Genomic DNA, 10,377 nt, shown 5'->3' with positions numbered 1-10,377 from the left:
TTTCTCACCTTGAGAGTTAGTGCAAACTTCACCGGTGCATCCAAACCTCGTGATACGATATGCTCTATCACACATAAACCTCCTTATAACTTCCTCAAAACAACCACCATACCTACCTATTATGGCATTTCCATAGCCATTCCGAGATATATTGCCATGCAACTTTCCACCGTTCCGTTTATCATGACACGTATCATCATTGTCATATTGCCTTGCATGATCATGTAGTTGACATTTTATTTGTGGCAAAGCCACCTTCATAATTTTTCATACATGTCGCTCTTGATTCATTGCCTATCCCGGTACACCGCCGGAGGCATTCATATAGAGTCATATCTTTTTCTAGTATCGAGTTGTAATCAATGAGTTGTAAATAAATAGAAGTGTGATGATCATCATTATTAGAACATTGCCCCTTATAAAAAAGAAAAAAAAGAAAGGCCAAATAAAAAAAAGAAAGGCCAAGAAAAAACGGAAGTCCAAATAAAAAAAGGGAAGGCCCCAAAAAAAGAAAATAAAAAAGGGGACAATGTTACTATCTCTTTCCACACTTGTGCTTCAAAGTAGCACCATGTTCTTCATATAGAGAGTCTCTTATGTTGTCACTTTCATATACTAGTGGGAATTTTTCATTATAGAACTTGGCTTGTATATTCCAACAACGGGCTTCCTCAAAATGCCCTAGGTCTTCGTGAGCAAGCAAGTTGGATGCACACCCACTTAGTTTCTTTTGTTGAGCTTTCATACATTTATAGCTCTAGTGCATCCGTTGCATGGCAATTCCTACTCCTCATGTTGACATCAATTGATGGGCATCTCCATAGCCCATTGATTAGCCTCGTCAATTTGAGACTTTCTCCTTTTTTGTCTTCTCCACACAACCTCCATCATCATATTCTATTCCACCCATAGTGCTATATCCATGTCACATGCTCATGTATTGCGTGAGAGTTAAAAAAAGCTGAAGCGCGTTAAAAAGTATGAACCAATTTCTTGGCTGAAACCGGGGTTATGCTTGATGGGAGTATTTTTTTGTGATGAAAATGAAACATAGCCTAACTATATGATTTTGTAGGGATGAACTTTCTTTAGCCATGTTATTTTGAGAAGACATGATTGCCTTGTTAGTATGCTTGAAGTATTTTTTTATGTTAATATGAACTTTTGTCCTGAATCATTTGGATCTGAACATTCATGCCACAATAAAGAAAATTACATTGAGAATAATGCTAGGTAGCATTCCACATCAAATATTCTATTTTTATCATTTACCTACTTGAGGACGAGCAGGAATTAAGCTTGGGGATGCTTGATACGTCTCCAACATATCTATAATTTTTCATTGTTCCATGCTATTATATTACCCGTTTTGGATGTTTATGGGCTTTACTTTACACTTTTATATCATTTTTGGGACTAACCTACTAACCGGAGGCCCAGCCTGAATTGCTATTTTTTTTGCCTATTTTAGTGTTTCGAAGAAAAGGAATATCAAACGGAGTCCAAACGGAATGAAACCTTCGGGAGCGATCTTTTTGGAACAAACGCAATCCAGGAGACTTGAAGTGGACATCAAGCAGCAGACGAGGAAGCCACGAGGCAGGAGGGAGCGCCCTAGGGGGGTGGGTGCGCCCCCACCCTCGTGGGCCCCTCGTGGCTCAACCGACCTACTTCTTCCTCCTATATATATCCACGTACCCCGAGAACATCCATGGTCACCACCAAAAACTATTTCCGGCGAGATCCCATCTTGGAGCCTTCCCCGGCGCTCCGCCGGAGCAGGAATCGACCATGGAGGGCCTCTACATCATCTCCAAGGCCTCTCCGATGAGTTGTGAGTAATTTACCACAGACCTTCGGGTCCATAGTTATTAGCTAGATGGCTTCTTCTCTCTCTTTGAATCTCACTACAAAGTTCTCCTCGATCTTCTTGGAGATCTATTCGATGTAACTCTTTTTGCGGTGTGTTTGTCGAGATCTGATGAATTGTGGGATTATGATCAAGTTTATCTATGAGAAATATTTGAATCTCATCTGAATTCTTTTATGTGTGATTAGTTATCTTTGCAATTCTCTTTGAATTATCAGTTTGGTTTGGCCTACTAGATTGATCTTTCTTGCAATGGGAGAAGTGCTTAGCTTTGGGTTCAATCTTGCAGTGTCCTTTCCCAGTGACAGCAGGGGCAGCAAGGCACGTATTGTATTGTTGCCAATGAGGATAAAAAGATGGTGTTTATATCATATTGTTTGAGTTTATCCCTCTACATCATGTCATCTTGCTTAATGCGTTACTCTGTTCTTATGAACGTAATACTCTAGATGCAGGCAGGAGTCGGTTGATGTTTGGAGTTAATAGTAGTAGATGTAGAATCATTTCGATCTACTTGTTGCGGACGTGATGCCTATATACATGATCATGCCTAGATACTCTCATAACTATGCACTTTTCTATCAATTGATCGACGGTAATTTGTTCACCCACCGTAATACTTATGCTATCTTGAGAGAAGCCACTAGTGAAACCTATGGCCCCCGGGTCTATCTTTTATCATATAAGTTTCTCATCTATCTTTTATTTGCAATCTTTACTTTGCAATCTATATCATAAAAATACCAAAACTATTTATCTTATCTTATTATCTCTATCAGATCTCACTTTCGCAAGTTACCATGAAGGGATTAACAACCCCTTTATCGCGTTGGTTGCGAGGTTCTTGTTTGTTGTGTAGGTATGAGGGACTTTTGAGGAGCCTGCTACTGGACTGATACCTTGGTTCTAAAAAAACTGAGGGAAATACTTACGCTACTTTGCTGCATCACCCTTTCCTCTTCAAGGGAAAACCAACACAGTGCTCAAGAGGTAGCAAGGGGGGGGGGCAGGGGTCCACGAGGCAGGGGGTGTGCCCGAGGGGGGTGGGCGCGCCCTGGACCCTCGTGACGAGGTGGATGCCCCCTCTGGTGTGTTCTCAGTGCCAAATATTTTCAAATATTATAGAAACAATCATATTTCATTTTTAGGGCATTTGGAGAACTTTTATTTTCAGGGTATTTTTTTCATTGCAAGGATAATTCAGAAAACAGACAGAAAATACTATTTTTGCTTTATTTAATCTAACTAACAGAAAGTAAAAGGAGGGTATAGAAGGTTGTGCTTTCTAACTTCATCCATCTCATGCTCATCAAAAGGAATCTACTAACAAGATTGATCAGATCTTGTTAACAAACTCATTCCGAATCGCATGAAACCGGAGAATTTTTGAATAGCGCTAGGTTACCTCAACGGGGATATGTACATCCCTAATAATAAGAATATCATATTTCTTCTTGATAGTAGGAAGAGGAAATTCAAAACCTCCAATAATAATCGATGGAATTTTCCCAATAGAATTGATACTGTGAACTTGAGGTTGTTTCCTCGGAAAGTGTACTGTATGCTCATTACCATTAACATGAAAAGTGACATTGCCTTTGTTGCAGTCAACAACCCCTGCAGTATTCAAAAAGGGTCTACCAAGGATAATCGACATACTACCGTCCTCGGGAATATCAAGAATAACAAAGTCCGTTAAAATAGTAACATTTGCAACCACAACAGGCACATCCTCACAAATACCGACAGGTATAGCAGTTGATTTATCGGCCATTTGCAAAGATATTTAAGTAGGTGTCAACTTATTCAAATCAAGTCTACGATATAAAGAGAGAGGCATAACACTAACACCGGCTCCAAGATCACATAAAGCAGTTTTGACATAGTTTCTTTTAATGGAGCAAGGTATAGTTGGTACTCCTGGATCTCCTAGTTTCTTTGGTATTCCACCCTTAAAAGTATAATTAGCAAGCATGGTGGAAATTTCAGCTTCCGGTATCTTTCTTTTATTTGTAACAATATCTTTCATGTACTTAGCATAAGGATTCATTTTAAGCATATCAGTAAAACGCATACGCAAAAAGATAGGTCTAATCATTTCAGCAAAGCGCTCAAAATCCTCATCATCCTTTTTCTTGGATGGTTTAGGAGGAAAAGGCATGGGTTTCTTAACCCATGGTTCTCTTTCTTTACCGTGCTTCCTAGCAACGAAGTATTTCTTACCATAACATTGATTCTTTGATTGTGGGTTATCAAGATCAACAACATGTTCAATCTCTACATCATTATTATTGCTAGGTTGAGCATCAACATGAGCATCATCATTAACATTATCACTAGGTTCATGTTCATCACCAGATTGTGTTTCAGCATCAGAAATAGAAATATCATTGGGATTCTCAGGTGTATCAACAACAGGTTCACTAGAAGCATGCAAAGTCCTATCATTTTTCTTCTTCTTCTTAGAAGGACTAGGTGCATCAACATTATTTCTCTGGGAATCTTGCTCAATTCTCTTAGGTTGGCCCTCAGGATACAAAGGTTCCTGAGTCATTTTACCCCCTTTAGTCATAACTCTAACAAAATTATCATTTTTCTTATTATTTAATTCATTGAGGAAATCATTTTGAGCTTTAAGCACTTGTTCTACTTGAGTGGTAACCATGGAAGCATGTTTACTAATAAGTTTAAGTTCACCCTTAACTCTAGACATATAATCACTCAAGTGTCCAATCATATAAGCATTACTTTTCAATTGTCTACCAACATAAGCATTGAAATTTTCTTGTTTAGCCAAAAAGTCATCAAACTCATCCAAGCATTGGCTAGCAAACTTAGTAGACATGATTTCAACTTTATCATATCTATAGAGAGAATTTACCTTTACTACCTGTGTCGGGTTATCAAGACCATGTATTTCTTCAATAGATGGTAAATTAAGGCCATGTATTTCTTCAACATGAGGTAAATTCTTAACATCTTCAACTTTAATACCCTTTTCTTTCATATATTTCTTTGCCTCTTGCATATCTTCAGGACTGAGAAATAAAACACCCCTTTTCTTTGGAGTTGGCTTAGGAGTTGGTTCAGGAAGTGTCCAATTGTTTTCATTAGTCAACATATTATTCAATAACAATTCATCTTGATCAACAATTCTTTCCCTGAAAACACAACCAGCACAACTATATAGGTGGTCTCTGGAAGCATCGGTTAGTCCATTATAAAAGATATCAAGTATTTCATTTTTCTTGAGAGGATGATCAGGCAAAGCATTAAGTAATTGGAGAAGCCTCCCCCAAGCTTGTGGGGGACTCTCTTCTTCAATTTGCACAAAATTATATATTCCCCTTAAAGCAGCTTGTTTCTTATGAGCGGGGAAATATTTAGCAGAAAAGTAATAAATCATATCCTCGAGACTACACACACAACCAGGATCAAGAGAATTAAACCATGTTTTAGCATCACCCTCTAATGAGAATGGAAATAACTTAAGGATATAGTAGTAGCGAGTTTTTTCCTCATGAGTAAATAGGGTGGCTATATCATTTAATTTAGTAAGATGTGCCACAACAGTTTCAGATTCATAGCCATAAAAAGGATTAGATTCAACGAAAGTAACTATCTCAGGATCGACAGAGAAATCATAATCCTTATAGTAACACAGATAGGTGAAGTAGCAAAAGCAGGGTCATATTTCATTCTAGCATTCAGAGACTTTTCTTTAAGCTTAGCTAATAATTTCTTAAGATCAGATCTATCATTGCAAGCAAGAAAATCTCTAGCAGCTTCTTCATCCATAACATAATCCTCAGGAACAACAGGCAACTCATATCTACGGGGAGAATCTTCATCTTCACTTTCATCAATATTATCAGTTTCGATAATTTCATTCTCTCTAGCCCTAGCAACTTGTTCATCAAGAAATTCACCTAATGGCACCGTAGTATCAAGCATAGAAGTAGTTTCATCATAAGTATCATGCATAGCAGAAGTGGCATCATCAATAACATGTGACATATCAGAATTAATAGCAGAAGCAGGTTTAGGTGTCGCAAGTTTACTCAAAACAGAAGGTGAATCAAATGCAGTGCTAGATGCCAGTTCCTTACCTCCCCTCGTAGCTGGCGAAAAAATCTGAGTTCATTCGTCTTTAAAGTTCCTCATAGTGATCAGTAGATATAAATACCAAGTGACTCAAAAAAATAGAGCTATGCTCCCCGGCAACGGCGCTAGAAAACAGTCTTGATAACCCACAAGTATAGGGGATCGCAACAGTTTTCGAGGGTAGAGTATTCAACCCAAATTTATTGATTCAACACAAGGGGAGCCAAAGAATATTCTCAAGTATTAGCAGTTGAGTTATCAATTCAACCACACCTGGATAACTTAATATCTGCAGCAAAGTAATTAGTAGCAAAGTAGTATGGAAGTAACGGTAACAGTGGCAAAAGTAACAGTAGCAGTTTTGTAGTACTTGTAACAGTGGCAACGGTAAAGTAACTAAGCAAAGAACAATATGTGAAAAGCTCGTAGGCATTGGATCAGTGATGGATAATTATGTCGGATGCGATTCCTCATGCAATGGTTATAACATAGGGTGACACAGAACTAGCTCCAGTTCATCAAGTAATGTAGACATGTATTCCGAATATAGTCATACGTGCTTATGGAAAAGAACTTGCATGGCATCTTTTGTCCTACCCTCCCGTGGCAGCGGGGTCCTATTGGAAACTAAGGGATATTAAGGCCTCCTTTTAATAGAGTACCGGACCAAAGCATTAACACTTAGTGAATACATGAACTCCTCAAACTACGGTCATCACCGAGAGTGGTCCTGATTATTGTCACTTCGGGGTTGTCGGGTCATAACACATAATAGGTGACTATAGACTTGCAAGATAGGTGATACGTCCATTTTGCATCATGCTTTTATATCAATATTTATTGCATTATGGGCTGTTATTACACATTTTGTCACAATACTTATGCCTATTCTCTCTTATTTTACAAGGTTTACATGAAGAGGGAGAATGCTGGCAGCTGGGATTCTAGGCTGGAAAAGGAGCAAATATTAGAGACCTATTCTGCACAACTCCAAAAGTCCTGAAACTCCACAAAAGTCATTTTTGGATTTAATAAAAAATACTGAGCGGAAGAAATACCAGAGGGGCCCACCCACCGTCCACGAGGGTGGGGGGCGTGCCCTACCCCCTGGGCGCGCCCACCTACCTCATGGGCCCCCTGGCAGCCTTCCGGTGACCATCTTCTGCTATATGAAGTCTTTTACCCTGGAAAAAATCATAAGCAAGCTTTCGGGACGAAACACCGCCGCCATGAGGCGGAACCTTGGCGGAACCAATCTAGGGCTCCGGCGGAGCTGTTCTGCCGGGGAAACATCCCCTCGAGAGGGGGAAATCATCACCATCGTCATCACCATCGATACTCTCATCGGGAGGCGGTCAATATCCATCAACATCTTCACCAGCATCATCAAGTTCCTCAAGCTCCTCCACAACCTCACGTTCATCAAGAGCAACATGACTTTGGAAATCCTCCACGCCAAGAGCAATATGAGGTTGAAAATCCTCCACGTCAAGGGTGTCATCATCACCCTCGACCCCAACACAATGAAGACCAACGCTATGGCAAGCTCAAGTTCACCATGCCCAAGTTCAATGGAAGCAATGATCCTGAAGAGTACCTTTCATGGGCATTGAAGGTCGACAAGATCTTTCGCTTGCACAAATATGAGGAAGAGAAGAAGATCACTATGGCATCACTTGAATTCCAAGACTATGTGCTCATATGGTTGGAACAAGTCCTTGAGCGCCGAGAAGCAAGAGGTGAACCACAAATCACCACATGGGAGGAAATGAAAGATGTCATGCACGCATGCTTTGTGTCAGCCTACTACAACCGCGATCTCTTCAAGAAACTCCAACTCCTCAAGCAAGGAACAAAGAGCGTTGAAGAATACTACAAGGAAATGGAGATTGCCATGATAAGAGCCAATGTCACGGAAGATGATGAGCAAACTATGGCCCATTTCTTGAATGGCCTCAATAATCCCATCAAGAAGAATGCCGACTTCCAACCCTACTACAACCTCATTGAGCTCGTGCATCAAGCTACCAAAGCGGAACGTCAATTGGAAGATGACTTCAAGTACGCCAAGTACTCGTCCAAGAGCTTCGGCTTCGCCAACACCCAAGCTTCAAGGACTCCAACAACTTCTACCTCAACCAAGCCACCTACAAGCAACGACAACAAGTTGAGTTACAAGAAAACTTCGACAACCTCAAGTCGTCCTCCTACTACAAGCAACTTCAAGCCGTGCGCTTCATCATATACTCCAACCGATGAGACAGTCAAGTTCCATCAAGTGTTTCACATGTGGCGGCTGAGGCCACAAGTCCTTTGAGTGTACCAACAAGCGCACCATGATTCTCAAGGACGACAGAACCCATGACTCCATGAGTGAAGAGGAGATGGAAGCCCTTGAGCAAGTGGCCATGCACCGGCACGTGAACAAAGATGAAGATGATCAAGTATTTTGTGATGAGGATTCGAGCCCCGCTCTCGTTGTCTCCAAAGTCTTGACACTTCAACATCAACAAGACAAAGACCAAAGACCACATCTTCCACACCAAGGTCAGCATCAATGGACGGTCTGTCAAGGTCATCATCGATGGAGGGAGTTGTCACAACTTGGCAAGTGAAGAACTATGCTCCAAGTTCCAATTGGTAAAGATGAAGCACCCACACCCCTACAAGGTTCAATGGCTAAGCGATTCCGGCACTATCCAAGTCGAGTATACGATGCAAGTTTATTTCAAGATAGGAGCATATGAAGACACTTCGGAGTGTGATGTCATCCCGATGTCCGTTTGCCACCTCCTACTTGGTCAACCATGGAAATTTGACCGAGGCATCATCCATAACGGGCGTACCAATCACTGTAGCTTCAAGATGAAAGGAAAGGAGTACGTTCTACGACCTATGTCTCCAAGTCAAGTGATCGCCGACAAGCAAGCCACCCATCATGGAGAAAAGAGTGAGAGAGTGACCCACCCAAAAGAGAGTGAGCACCACAAGCCAAAATCGAGTGCCTCCACGATGATCGACAAGAAAAACTTAGTCCTATTTGCCACCAAAAGTGAGATGAGAGAAGTGTGTGAGAACCCATAAAGTGTTATGCACTATGTACTTGTGTGCAAGGACGAGGCACCAAAAACTAACACCTCTCACGATCTACATTTAGTGTTGTCTTCTCTTTTGCAGGAATTCCAAGATGTATTCCCCGATGAGCTACCTCCGGGTCTACCTCCACTATGAGGCATTGAACATCAAACCGACCTCATCCCCGGAGCACCTCTACCTAACAAGGCTCCCTACCACGTCAACCCCTAGGAAACTAAGGAGATCTAACGACAAGTACAACAACTCATCGACAACGGTCATGTACGTGAAAGCTTAAGTCCTTGTGCCATTCCGGTTATCCTTGTTCCAAGGAAAGACGGTATTTATCGCATGTGTTCTGATTGATGTCCCATCAATGCTATCACCGTTAGATATCATTACCCTATTCCACGCTTAGATGATATGCTTGATGAGCTTAGCGGAGCCACCATCTTCTCTAAGATTGATCTTAAGAGTGGCTACTATCAAATACGCATCCAAGAAGGTGATGAATGGAAAACCGCATTTAAGACCAAATTTGGTTTATATGAATGGCTAGTTATGCCAATGGGTTTATCCGAAGCACCCGGTACTTTCATGTGAGTTATGCACTTTATTCTTCGTCCCTATATTGGTGTATTTGTTGTGGTCTATTTTGATGATATTCTTGTCTTTAGCAAATCCCTCAAAGCTCATGTCACCCATCTGAGAACCGTGTTGCAAACCCATAGGAAAGAGCGCCTTTATGCTAATATGGACAAATGCCTTTCTGGTGTCGATAAGCTTGTTTTCTAAGGGTGTTCATGTATATGAATCTAAGATCAATGCTATTAAAACTTGGCCCCAACCAACCACCTTGCAGCAAGTGCGTAGTTTTCTAGGTTTAGCCGGTTTCTATCGAAGATTTGTGAAGGATTTTAGCACCATTGCTCCACCTTTGCATTCTTTGAGTAAGAAAAAGGTGCCTTTTGTTTGGGGATCATCCCAAGATACCACATTTAACGAGATTAAAAATTTGCTTACTCATGCTCCCGTGCTCGCATTACCCAACTTTGACAAACCTTTTGAAATTCATTGCGATGCTAGTGGTAATGGCATAGGAGGTGTGTTAACGCAAGAGAAGCGCCCCACACATATTTTAGTGAGAAACTTTCCGGAGCGCAACTCAATTATCCCATCTATGACAAAGAGCTATATGCTTTAGTGTGAGTTTTGCGTGAATGGGAACATTATCTTTGCCCTCATGAATTTATCATTCATACAGATTATGAAACGCTTAAGTACTTAAAGGGTCAAACTAAGTTGAACAAGCATCATGCTAAATGTAG

This window comes from Triticum aestivum, chromosome 6B (assembly GCF_018294505.1).
Source record: "Triticum aestivum cultivar Chinese Spring chromosome 6B, IWGSC CS RefSeq v2.1, whole genome shotgun sequence".
Classification (NCBI taxonomy): domain Eukaryota; kingdom Viridiplantae; phylum Streptophyta; class Magnoliopsida; order Poales; family Poaceae; genus Triticum; species Triticum aestivum.
Note: the sequence above shows the minus strand (reverse complement) of the source record.